This window comes from Peromyscus eremicus, chromosome 11 (genome assembly GCF_949786415.1).
Source record: "Peromyscus eremicus chromosome 11, PerEre_H2_v1, whole genome shotgun sequence".
NCBI lineage: Eukaryota > Metazoa > Chordata > Mammalia > Rodentia > Cricetidae > Peromyscus > Peromyscus eremicus.
This window is the reverse complement of record NC_081427.1, coordinates 10,937,362-10,951,636: the sequence shown is the minus strand read 5'-3', so window position 1 is coordinate 10,951,636 and position 14,275 is coordinate 10,937,362. Positions and strand designations below refer to the sequence as shown.

The following is a 14,275-nucleotide window of genomic DNA, read 5'->3' as shown; positions in this document are numbered from 1 at the left end:
TAGAACATTTTTATTGAAAATTTCTATTTTTTTTTTTTTTAAGGAAAGCCTCCAACCATACAGCCTCCCCTCCCTAGTGCCAGTTCTGTTCAGGACACACAAATTGGCTGTGGAAAGCAAATTTCTCACTCTTGTAATAATTTTAAAACCATCTGCTAAGATGATCTTTGGGGGTACTTGATTGTGACTTCAAAATATATGTCAGTGTAAAAAATTTCATGTGCTCTGCAATTAAAAATAAGAATAAAATATGCATAGTGAGGAAATGCCAACATGCAAACAGTGCCACTGAGGTAGAAAATTTAATTTTTCTTCTCTCAATATTCTCAGTTATCAAATATAGGAGGCACACTGGAAATAGTACACAAGTCAAAAGTTAAAATGCCAGGCAAACATCAGTACTGCATGACTGTCTCCTGAGCATGTTTAGGACTATCGTAGTCAAGCATAGCATGCTATCAACAGGTGACTTTTCAGGGCACAATGGAGGTCCAAGTGTGGGAACTGATGACATCTAAGGGTGCCACATTTACTCCAATGTCACACCTCCTAATCATGCCACTCCCTATGGGCTTCTGGGGACCACTTTCATTCAAAGGACCATAATGCCCTAAGAATTTATACCTTAACCATTCCCCTGTGACATACATTATTTTCATGGAAATAGCTGAGAGAAATAGATGCTACCATAGCAATCCAGACCACAGAGGAAAAGAAAATCTGTAGGTATCACGATGCTGTGCAGTGTATTTGGTGTGTGTGCATTGTGAGTATCGTTTACTAAGCCCTGTCAGGCATTTCATGGAATGACAATCGTGAGAGAAAAACTGAGAAAGCTATTTAGTGTGAACATTCTATTATCCACTTTTCTCATCTTTCCAATCTTGCTTTCAAATAAGAACAATGGCAAGGGTAACAACGGTAGACACACAGGTCAATTTATGCGTTTGTTGCTTGTGTGTTTGGTGTGCGAGAGTGTGCTGTGTTAAAGGCATATTTATCACAATGCCCTTCAAGACATGATCACAGAAATTAAGCACTGTTTACAACTGACAGAATTAATTATTGGTTATTTTGGGTGATTTTTCTATTAAAACCACATGTGAGGAGTGTTTCCAGGACATAGGTGGGATTGTAAACCATTCTTTCCTGGGCATTCACTACATTGTAGCAACTGAACTGCCTGGCACATGTGACCTCACTTACTCTCCCAGAAATACTGAGAGATGGATTTTACTGTCTCTATATCACTGATTAGGAAATACAAATTAGCCAATCAGCTTCACTTAAAAAAAAAATCTATTAGTTTGGATGCATGCCAGCTGCTGTAACAGATAATCCCTGAGGCTGCAAGGGCAGACCACAATAGAAGTTGATTTCTACTGTGCAGGAAATCAGTGCAGGTTTTCCTGGGCAGCCATCATCTGGCAGGGATTCAGTGTTCATGCTCACTCTGTTGGGCTTTGGAGCCCTGTGCATTCCTTTGGTGTAGAGGAGAAAAAGGCCAGAGAAACCAGACATTTTAAGGCCCGTTCCAAGAAAGATGCAAAGCACTCAGACTCATATTCTGCAAAGAAACTCACATGACCATCTGGGTGCAAAGGAGGCTGAGTTTAAAACAGAGTTCTCAGTTGGATAGATACATTGCAGTGGCAATTTCACAGGTTGTAAAGATAGAAAATTGTCTCTGCTAGTAATAATCATTAATATTCCCACCACACTAGGTATAGCATATAGGCGTGGTTTTTCTAAAACTGTAATTTCATTTAAAAATTTACCAGCAATTCCTAACACACAAGGAAGCTAGATATTGATATCAGCATTGGATTAGATCTCTTTTTGATGTTACCCTTTAATATTGATGTTGAAATTAATGTACAAATAAAGGGTCAAAGATAAAAAGTAACTATTCCATAAGGGGAGTGAGTGGCAAATCTAGGGAGTATGTTTGTCAGAATAACTAGATGCTATTTTATGGCTGGCTAGATGATTTCTAGTTGGGTTTCTCATCATATTGGCAAGAATTTACTTCTAAAAAATAAATTTTAAAGATGATAAGAAATATATCCCCCTTTTCCAATGGAAGACAGACAGCAGGTTGGCATGAGTATCCCTGTATCTGAGAGAGAGAGAGAGAGAGAGAGAGAGAGAGAGAGAGAGAGAGAGAGAGAGAGAGAGAGAGAGAGAGAGAGAATGTGTTTTGGGGATTTATTCAGTTTCAAGAGATGTAAGTATGTGCATGGGGGAAGGACATTTTTCCTGATGATTTTGAGCTTAGGTTGTTTTAAACTTCATGAAACCAGAATGTCTTAGCTTCACTGCCTGATGCTGTGAGAGAACACCCTGACAAAAGCAACTGCAGAAAGATAAGGGTTTATTTGGCTCACATTTCCAAGCTACAGTTCATCATCTTGGGGAAGTCACAGTGGCATGCCGTTAAAGCCGCTTGACCATTACATCCACACTCAAGAGCAAACAGCAATGAATTAATGAATGCATGCTAGTGCTCAGCCTGATTTCTCCTCTCTTATACAACCCAGGGTCCCCTGGCCCTGGGAATGGTGCTATCTGTATGGGGTAGGAGTTCTCAGTAACAAAGACAAATCCCCCATAGACATTCCTGTAATTGATTTTTTTTTGTCAGACTTTCTTTTGAGACTGCCAGTCTCCAAATAATGACATGGAGACTTATTATTAATCATGAAAGCTTGACCTTTAGCTTAGGCTTGTTCCCATCTAGCTCTTATAACTTGAATTAACCTGCTTATATTAATCTACATTCTGCCACATGCCTTTTTACCCCTCCTCCATCTTGTACATCTGACTTGCTCCATGTCTCACTGGCATCTCTCTTCACACCTACATGCATCCCCCTGAGTTCCTCTCTCTGCCCAGAAATCCCGCCTAATCTCTCTTGCCTTGCCATTGGCCATTCACCATTCTATTAAACCAATCACAGCAATGTATCTTCACACAGTGTACAAATATCCCACAACACATTCCCCAAAACCAACTTAATCCAATTCAATGATAATCCCTCACTAAAACTTCTTTCCCCAGTGATTCAGATTGTAACAAACTGACAATTAAATAAATGGTCAACAGATTTTCATTAAGGGAAGCTTAGTGGGCTATTTCTTAATATAAGATATGCAGCTGGCTAGGGGATGTGTTGGGGAGAATACAAGAGTTAGAGGGAAAAATGAGGATGTATATGATCATTGCATGTATATAAATTTCAAGAATAATGAAATAAAAATCCTACCACACTGATGATTTTAATAAGGATTATTGTCATTGCCTAGGTTTAACTTAGTTTTTAACAAAAACATGGGGCATAATAACCATATCAGATGAGTTATTAGATTAGAAAGCCCTTTCTAGCTGTATGATGTCTTAAAAACACATTGCATTTCTTTATGTGTATACCTGTGAGTACATGTATCCCACAGCACATGTGAAGATCAGAAGACAAATTGTGGGAGTTAGTACTTTCCTTCCATTACGTGCATCCTGGGGATATAACTCAGACAGTCAGGATCAGTGGCAGATGCCTTTACCTACTGAACCATCTTACCAGCCCTGTCTTTAGGATCCTAAGAGACAAGTAGAAATTCTGTAAGTTTGCACCAATCTCTGGTTATAACTCAAGTCTCTCTCATTTTAAAAAAGTAATATTTTTACTAATTCTTTGATAATATTATACTGTGTATTTTACCAAATTCAGCCTCCTTTCCCCAGTTCCTCCCATATCTACCCCAACTCTCTACCCACCCAAATGCTCTCTCTGTCTCTCTCTGTCTCTGTCTCTGTCTCTCTGTCTCTCTGTCTCTGTCTCTCTGTCTCTCTCTCTCTGTCTCTCTCTCTGTCTCTCTCTCTCTCAGCCCATTTAGTCCAGCTTATGTTTCACAACTACTCTTATGTGTGGGACCTGCTGTGAAGTGTGGCCAGCTTATCAGGATCACATCATTAAAGTAATCTGACCCTACCTCTTCCAGCAACTGTGCAATACTAACAGGTCCTCAGCAATGACGGACTTCATGTCAGTCTCTATCCCTCCATGATGACATTTTTGTATGACTCATTGAATAAATCATATCCATAAAATCATTTTTAAATACATATATACAATCATTTCTTCATACACTACCACCTCTTTTCTAAATACTCAGATATCATGATAACAATTGTGATTTCTAACTGGTAGAAATGGAGTTAGAAGCAGCTTCACCACCTTAATTAGAAGAGAAGTAAATTCACTAGACCACAGGCAGTCTTCAGTGGTGGTATCAGGGCATTTCTATTTTCCAAAGGAACATATACTTGACATATCGCTCTAGATAGTATCCATGTCAGAATGTATGTGTGTATGGGGTTATTGAAAAATCTCAACCTCTTTATTTGAAATGAACCCCACTAAGGCCACATAGAGATTTTCCTTTGGGCTGATTAACAAATATCTGTTACTTGTTTTAGGAGAAAAAAATGCATGTACCTTTTAGTTTTGAGAAAATATTTCTTGAGTTGACATGAAAAAAAATGTTTACCAATTACAGATATGAAACCAATAAGGGACCAAAAAAAATGGAGACCACCAAAATCCAACTTGAAGAATCAATGAATTTTGTTGGAGTTACCTGCAGGAATATGGGTCAGAGACTACTTAAAAAAACAAAACAAAACAAAACAAAACAAGAAACAGAAATGGCATCAAGACAGTTGTATCACCAAAATCGTGCATCACCCTAGAGTGAATGACAGCTCGTGAAAGCTGGAAACGTGGATCCTATTGCACAACTTGCAGGTAGCTCAAGGGTTGGATATATCCTCTTTTGGTATCTCAGTTGGTCTGCTCCTCTTCCAGGGAGTTTTACAGGTGGTGCTTACTTTTTCCATCACACTCAGCTGGCCTGACCCTCTTCTAGAAGGCCCTGGTTCTCTGAGAGTGTCCCTCAGAAGTTCTTACTGCTTATATACGCTCAGTTAGGGAAAGGGACTACTGAATCTTGTCAGTTTCAGAGACTTCCTGAAGCCTTTGAGTTGTTTGCTTCCTGACGTTAATGAATCACCCTGCAGGTTGAAGTATTTCACCTCCTATTAGGACACCCTATTACTTACCTCTTTTCTAACATCTCTGTCTTAAGGAGCTTTAATCCCAAGATAGAACGTTTTAATTTCAGGGTTTTAATTCAACAGCTACATAGTAGATCCTAAACACTCTTTCAGTTCCTCCCATGAAGGGAAAAATTAAAACCAAGTGCTGTGTTCATTACATGGCTAAATTGTGATATGCAATTGGACTAAATGGTTGAAGTTTAAAAACTGTCTTCACCAACCATTGTCTCTATAAATGAACTAATTTCAAAATATGTTTTTATCAACTGTCCATATTTGCAAGTGTGTAACGAAAAAAATGGCCAAAACAGAACAATGAAACATAAACTTTAATGTGGCATTTGTTTGCTTACCCAAGAGACCTCACAGGATATATAAACTCTACAGATAAGGAGGCAGAGATAAATGGCCATAGTTAAATAGTAAATGGAAGAATGGTGAAACATTCGCATGTATTTACTTTTTACTCATTTCTCAGGCTTGCAAATGTTCTAGAAATGGAGTGCTAGCAGGATGGAAGCCACCTGTACATGCTAAACCATCTCACTGGCCATCTGGGAAGATTTTTATATGCAGAAGAATTGATTGATTTTATAAATAAAGTAATATATATGAATATGCTTCTTACTAGTACTCTTAGTCTTATATTGGGCTACCATTAATGAGCTAGAAACTGTTTAATTACATTAACCTTTAAATAGCTCGAGCATTTTGGATAAAATCTAAATCTTTGTGAAATACTAAATTAATAAAACACATTTGAAGTCAAAGTCCAAATATAATCTAGATTACATTGTAAACCATGAAGTGGCCATGACTTCATTGCTATGTGAATAAAAGCCCTCATACAATGATCATGAATTTGACTTGATTTTAAAATAAAGATAACTATGCATGTGTGTTGACTATTTAAATTTGCTTTAAGACAGCAATTAGCACACATCTAAAATAATTCACCTTTATAATTCTCTCTGCCAACAGCACCTGTTTTATGGGAAGTAATGGATTCTATTTATACAATACACAGGCATTCCCCACAAAGGCATGATTTCTACAACTCCAAAATTTTTATTTTCTTGAAAAAAAAAAGATTAGGTTTCAGTTTCTGAATATTTGAATATTTCAAATATTCTTACACTCACAAATATTCAGTCTTGCATACTTTCAGCTAAATGTGGCACCTACTATAATCCTTGTAAGAAAGCTGTGCAGGCAAAAAGGGAGTTTTGCATGAAAGAAGAGTGGTGCTTGCATGAAAAATGAAATCATTATTCGTGATCTCACACTCATGAATCTCTTTACCCTATGAGAGTTTATGATTTATATTTATGGAGTCATTGTGTCCTCAGCTGCAAATTCTGTATTTAAAATCCATTTCTAGTATGAAGTATTGAGATTGAGAAATGAAATCTAAAATATTAAAAGGGAAAAAAGAATCTACCCTGATATATGTGTGGGAATCTGAATTTCTCATTTTTTTTTTCAGAATAGTCTTATGGGTTTCAGGGTTGGCAGAATTCTGAAGTGGTTCCCCAAATCCACTTTGCCCACAATTTACAAAATAATATCCTTAGGATAGAGCTGATAGATATCACTACCTTTGATTAGGTTGTTACATAGCCCAATTCACTAAAATGTGGATTGATATCTGGATGTGCCTGATTTGACAAAGTCACTTGCCAAAGATGATCGATCGCATTCTCTACAAACACAGACTTCTTCCCAATGCAGAATCTGGAAGGAAGTGAGACCTCTGTTCTTTCTGAGGGTGTAAACTTGTGTAATGACTGAGAAACTCTTAAAATTTTCTTCTTCATTCAGGACCTTAGAATTAAATTCGTGGAACTGTCATACTGAACACTTCTTAGCTCTCTACCTTACACTGAAGAACTGCGGATAACTTCTTTGAAAGTTCCTCTGAGATTCTTGTAAGAAAACAGAATTTTCAGTAAAATGAAATCTTAGGTTAGGAATTCACCTGTGACAAGAAAGTTGATGGGAATAGCTAAGAAAGATGTGAACCTAGGAATTATAGAGCTTCTGTTCACATTCTTCCACAGTTGAGTTTTTGCCTCTATTTCCTGACTATTATGTATGTAAAACGAGGAAACGTCAAGAAATAGAAGGAATATTCATGTTTGTTATATAAATTGCAAAATGGAAAGTTTGCTTCCTGCTGAGAGAATTAGGTAAATGTATTCAAAACTGACAAAACTGTCTATCGTTTCATAACAAGCAACAATTGACTTGTGACCCAGAATTTACCTTAGAATTTTTCCTTCTCAGGACTTCAGGAGAAAGATTATCCAGCATCATTGAATATAAGTAAAACAAAAACAGCTATTTCCAGACAACAATGGCAATGCCAGTAACATTTCTAAGTCTCAATGTACATGCCAATGACATTGTTGTGTTTCAGAATCCATTTAAGGGCATAGTTGAATAGTTTCTTCCTGATTTCCAAAGATTAATATGTAACCCACATGGTAAAAGGCAAACTCCACAATATGAGTCTCATAAAATCCTATGAATATCTGACTCTTACTGACAAACATGCAAGGAAAAATGATATGTTCTTGGATTTACAACAGTTTTTGGTTTCTTTGGTATCTCTTTAGAAAATGAGATACATAAAATCTAATTTTAAGAAACAATAATTTTAAAATCTTTTAGCTCTATGTGATTCCTCACATTAAGAAAATAATTATATTTTTCTCATTAATTAAAGAAAAATATACTATTAATTTTACAACTCAATTTTTCAGTAAAAAGAATTTGCATGACTTCCTGATATGTTAGCATTGATTTTTAGTTACTATCTGGCCCCTCACAGAAAAATGCCTCACCCCAAGTGGAGGACATCTCTGGGTTAGTCCTGCAGCTGTCCCAACTCTGTCTAACATCTACTCCTATCTAATCACAGCGGTATTCCTTCAGATTATCGGGACTCCTTTTCCTCTTTAGGGCCATTACAAAGGCTTTGTCTTGACCCTGATAATATTTATGCAGCTCTCCCATTTTTCAGGTTAATGCTATTTCCTTAGAGAAGCCTCCTTTGACCTGCCTGCACTTCCTGCCAAAAATGGGTTCATTTTGATAACTGCTTTTTCAGATTCATGATTTGTTCTTTGTAACATAAGAAAAAAACCTAAGTAGATAGTTTTGTATTAATATATGCTTATTTCTGGCTTCCCAATGAACCATAAGCTCAATTACAACATGATATGTGAACTGAATGTTTCCGCTGGCACACAATTAGCAGTTCTATTTATGTGCACAGTATGGCACATACCCTTGTTAAAAATCTGTTGAATGAAAGGTATGAAAATCTATGATCAAATTTGTTAATTTGACTATATTGAGAGATGATTAGGATTAGCAAAGTTGTTTCTGAGTGTGTTTTCATGGGTGTTTTCAGAGAGGATTGGCATGTAGGGCAGTGATTAAAAGGGAAAGCCTACGTGGTGGCACCAGCCAGCCTGGACCAACAAGGGCATGTACGGCTGGGCCTTGGCTTTCAGACACTAGATTCTAAATTCCTTTCAGAACAGACACATAACAGCAACTCTCCAGGAAGCTTCCAGGCTTTTAGCACAGGACCAGATTGCATCATTGATCAACCCTTCTGTGTTCTGAGGCTTCCAGATCAATGAACTGAGCAGCAATTGGCTTCCCTGCCTCTCCAGTGCCCAGGAGGCTATCACTGGGTTACTCCATCTCCTATCATGAAAGCTATTGACAGAAATCTCCGCATGTGTTATATAACTGGCTCTTTTCTTCTAGTAAACTCTGAGGGGATGATTGTGGTGGCTTATATCCAACTCATTCTGATGGATAAATTGGAAAATAGAGCAAAGGAATAAGAACAAATGATGAATATCTCCAATTTTGACAAAAATTTTGCCACAGATCTCCAGGACTGAAAACTAACTTATAAGTTCTGATGAGTACCGATTTCTACAAAATGAAAATTATGCTTAAGATTATAGACAACTGTCTTTTTCCTGAGCGTTGATCACACCAATTGAGTTGTGAGAAGACTTACAGATTGACATTCATTAGGGAGTTAAATGTGTTCTAATGTTGCCAACTATTAAGATTTTAAAGCATTAACCATGCAAATAAAAGGTAATAAAGAGGGAGATGAGAGGTAGAGAAGAGGAGAGTTTGGGGAGGAGATAACTAACCCTAAAACACCAACTGGAAAATTATTTTATAAACACACACGCCCATATAGAGTTATGCTACATAGGGGATAGTGCTCCTTTCTTAAGGCACAGATTGCTAAATAAAAGATCCAATGCCAAGTATGGGATAGCTCCCTTCAAGTTGTTGGTCAATAGTCCCAGAGAAGCCCTCACCCTCAAATAATGCAAAGCATTGTCCATTCCTCTTATTTGCCCACCAGAACATCATGGGTAAGATTTTGTGCTGTAGATGTTTATCATAGGACTTGGAGAAATGCATTTGGTATTAACACGAGGTTTCATCCTTGTGAGCTAGCATTCAGTGATAGGGCTTTTCAACCTGCTAAGGAAAAATACTCTTCAGTACTTTTACCCAGATGTGAACTCTGTGAACAACAATAAACACTGGCTTGTCACGATATGTCCCTTGGTTCAATCGCTTATAAATAGTATGAAGATAACCAGTCACTTTCTGATGGATTTAAAGCTCCCTTTTCCTTTCCTCCCTCTGCTTTTCTCTTCCTTCATTCCTTCATTCCCTCCCTCCCTCCCTCTCTTCTTTTCTTTCTCTCATTTTGGACAAAGGTGTTTCTAAGGCGGCTTCTCATCTCTTATGCACCTCCAGGCAGATTTTTCTCCCACTCTGCTCTCTCCTGGGATCCCCATGAGGCTGCAGTGATGCTCTCTGCCTGCTTCACTGTCACCTACATACAGAATAGGCTGTGAGTCCCGGGTTTTCAGAATAGAGCTGGAGGCCTGTTCTCTGAAATGAGAAGATAAACTCGAACTTGGTTCATAACATGTAGGAAAGAAAAGAACCTGAAGGGATGGTCATAAAAGGGGAATGAGACATACATTGGGTGAGGCAGAAAAAGTGTATTTACTCAGAGGCTTTTCTTTCCTAATTGTGTACTTGAAAGTAAAACTCTTTTTGGTTCTTTTCATACCAAATAAATTGCAGTAATACGTTGAAAATACATAGGATATGGCAGCTCTATAATTAACTTTTAAAAAACCACTAGCAGAGCTTTGCAGTCTCACTAATGCTTTTTTGAAAATCTCAGTTGAAGAATATAAATGATTTTGAAAGTAATGGGGATGCTAAAACACTTTATGACATTGCTGTTTCAATTTATCATAATTATTGACAAAAGAATCACTCTTTAATTATATTTGTTCAATGTAACTACCTTAGAATATTCTAAATATATATTTCCTTTCCTTTAGCCACTAGAAAATCATGTGGAAAAAAAAAACATCTTAAGCACTGTGTTGAGTGGACCCCTGCCACGTAGGGCCTGTTTCTCCACTTAGCTTTCCTCCCTGTGTGTGAGCTTGTCTTTAGAGGGAAGATGGCTTGTGACCTAGTCTATTCCCAGAATGTAGAGTCCCTGGTATCCTGGACAACACTGAGAGTCAATTATCCCTTCTCTGAAGTTGCTCATCTCTTTTCTTCGAGAATTCTCTTCATAAATATATCCAAAGCCTTTTCTTCCCCTGTAACACATCATTCTGTTAAATTTTGTTTTCTTGCATTTTCTGTGGAGCCATATTTTGTAAAAAATGAACAAACAAGGTTTATATTCAACATTTACTTTTTATATAACTGGTTATATTTATAGCATCACACACTATTGGCTGAGTGGCCACTCCAAATTGCCATGGAAATCACTAATGATTTCCAAATAAGACACAGTAGAAATGGTCTTCTCTTCCCAAAGAATCTTTGTTTTTCACATAGACATACACCACTATCTTTAACAAGTGTAGTCAAATTTTAACTACAACGTGTCTACCAGAATGATAGCTTTAAAACATATACCTAATTTTAAAGCCATTATTTCACAGGACATTTTTTTGGGGGGAGGGGCAGATTTAGATCTCTTGTCAAACCTTCTTGACTCTTTCTCTTGGTTTTATGAAGGGTGATGTCGTTTTGTATGCTGTGAATACGTATTGCTCTGATTGGTTGATAAATAAAGCTGTTTGGCCAATGGTGAGGCAGAAGAAGGTTTTTCTCAGGATCCCCATAAGACTACCAGCACCCACAATCAGCAGGAAGTAGCCAAGAAAAATACACCTGCATTCCCAAAAAGTGGATAATGGATATTTGTCTTTGTTTAGGTTGTTAGTTACAAATTGTTATTGGTCATAGTCAATATCTTTCTAAAAAAAAAAAAAGAATGGGGGATAAGCTATAGAAATATAGGATATATATATGATAGGATAAAAGGGTAGATTATTGAATCTACTTTTAAAGAGCAACAACTTGCTTAAAATATTTTACATTGCTATGGATTTTAGTTTATTGATACAAATTTGATTTTGTTATATATTTCCACTCTTGTTTAAGGTACTATGTTTGTGTAGCTCATTTAAATTTGTAAAAGATAATTAAGAAATACAGATTAATAATTAGTCATCCATGATAATCAAACTTATAGTCATGTTAGTTAAGCTTTCTAGGTATACATAGATACATTTCAATTAGGTAAGTAATCTTCAAACCCTTCAGAGATCTACAGAATATGACATTTAAGATGTTTTAATGACATAGTCTTTTTCTTTTTTTTTTTATGACTATGAGATATGTCTGCTCCTGGCAGCACCAATCTACTTAAGAGAAGATATGGGCATTGAAGAACCTCCACATGGAGTTAACTTTCACTGTGGCAAAAGTTAGCCACTGGGCAAGAAAGTGTCCTTGAATAGACTGCTGACAGTATGATGTCTAAAATGGACAAACAGGACACAAAACAAAGGACTGCTGATCCTTGCCAAGACAAATGTGGTTGCAGCTTTGGCAACAGGTATCCTCTGAGGCCAGGACAAGAGGACACCATAACTGAAGTGGTTTTGCAATCTGGAAAAGGTACAGTGCACTTTTCTTCAAAGGCAGCTAAACAGGCAGTGGACTGATGGTTTCTAGTGTGCAGTGGAACAGTAGCTGGGACAGTTACTCTTGAAGGAGTAACTAGGCTAACGGAGTCTGACTTCTTAATGGTAGACTGGCACTTAATAAAGGAGATGAAGCTGCCCACAAGCCAAGAAGAATGGGAAACCAAATTCCAAAAACACCAGCAATTTCCAGAATTTAAAATCCTGAATCATGACAAGACACTGGCAGAATTCAAGTTTATCTGGTACATGGAATACTCACACCAAATGTGAGGTCAAGCTGTAGGTCTTGAGTACATCCTGCTTCACAAATGAGTCTGTCAGATATGCTAAGCCTGTAGGCCAAAGATGATGTCCCATGTTGGGCATGGAGTTGAACAATGTCAAATCCACCCCTGTTGAGATAAGAAATGGTACAGCTAGGAGACCTATGGGTTCTGTTACCTTCTTGCAGACTCATCTGCTTTCCATATTGAGTAACAATAAATTTGGTAACTAGGATTGTGCCTTGATTCACAGGATACCACTACTCCTGGGAAGTTTTTTTAAAACTCAAAGTGGCTGGTAGCAGGCTTTTTGAGAGCTTGGGTTCAGCTATGAGACTGAGGGCATGCTGGAGAGCCCACTTTATCAATGAAAGCAATTAGAAATCCGTAAGACCACCATTCTCAGATTAGGCTGAAATACAGATTCTAAATTTTCAAGTTCTCGGTGGGAGTGATGACTCAGCCATTCAAAATCGCTTCTGTTGATACTGGCGTCATTGGTCAGGTGACCACATGTTGTTGAATTCTCTGGCCTTAGATTCAGCTGGGATTCAAGATGGAATTGAGTGGTAAGATGCCAGGATAATGCAGGTTAGCTGCACTGACCCCAGTGTGATTTCAACATGGGCAGTGCTACAAGAAATGCTGGGACCCAAAGCTAAATTATCCCCTATGCCTAAACCACCAGGGAAAGGCTAAACTCTGCAGAGTGAGTTGTATGTTTATTTAAGTTTGTGAGGTGTCCTGAAAAGATCAGATTTTTTTTTTTTTTAAATTTTTCGAGACAGGGTTTCTCTGTGTAGCTTTGCGCCTTTCCTGTATCTCTCTCTGTAGACCAGGCTGGCCTCAAACTCACAAAGATCCACCTGCCTCTGCCTCCCAAATGCTGGGATTAAAGGCATGCGCCACCACCACCCGGCTAAGATCAGATTTTTGAACTAGAGTTGTACCAGTCTTTTTGTTCCACCTGCTCATGAAGGGAAGTTTTATTTGGCTTTGAATGATCAAGACTGAGACAAGGATTATTTCCCTATACTCTTACCCTCACACCTTGTTCTTTTCTTTACTATACTCTTGTCTTGAAAGATTGGAGAACTTTGTAGCCCAAAACGACACGTTTCAAGGTTAATAAAGTCAATCTTGATGTTATTAAATTCTTTGGGTTTCTAGAAAATGGTCCTAAATTTCTTTTAAGTTTTCAAAGCATATATGGATTGCATCTATATGGCAATTAACTTCTATGAACAATCAGGGAGTGTCTTTGCTACTTATTTTTTAAACAAATGTGTAGGGAATGAATTCAACTAATAGAAGAAGCTTTTGTAATGAGCAAGATAGTCCCAGAAGAATGGTAAGGCACATAGACTGGATTTCATTCAGATCCTTTCTGTTTTTAATTTATCTCATCATGGGGATGAAGGCTAACAACAAGAAAAGGCCCGTGTGCAGCAATGCACTCTCCATTTTATTGTGTCTTCGAGGAGCACTCTGAAGGGCATCGAATGAATCCGTTTTCTCACAATCTTGGAATGTAATGAAAATGGAAAATGACACAATTATCTTTTCTTGTATCAGTGAGTATAAGAACAGTTTGCAAAGACATTAAATTAAATCTATCCTTTGGGGAGTTTAAACACTCATCTATCAATTGTCCTGTTCTGATAGGAGGGGAAGTGAATACTTCAGTTTCAAAAGAATTTAATGGAAATTTGCAGAATCTTTCCCCTGGAAACATAGTGGGTCTGGGTTTATGAGTGCCCAAAGAATTAAAATTCTGTTATTTTTATATTACCTTTATATAAAAATGTG

The 14,275-nt window shown here is 37.5% G+C and overlaps 1 long non-coding RNA gene across 1 annotated transcript in view; it reads left to right on the top strand.

Annotated features, from left to right (window-relative positions):
• The window catches only part of LOC131921892 (uncharacterized), a 44,065-nt gene extending 31,344 nt beyond the window's left edge, over positions 1–12,721 (top strand). The window contains exon 2 of the long non-coding RNA XR_009382135.1: positions 11,890–12,721. This is a non-coding gene — a long non-coding RNA (uncharacterized LOC131921892). The remainder of the gene's footprint in view (positions 1–11,889) is intronic.
• Positions 12,722–14,275: the final 1,554 nt, after the last annotated feature.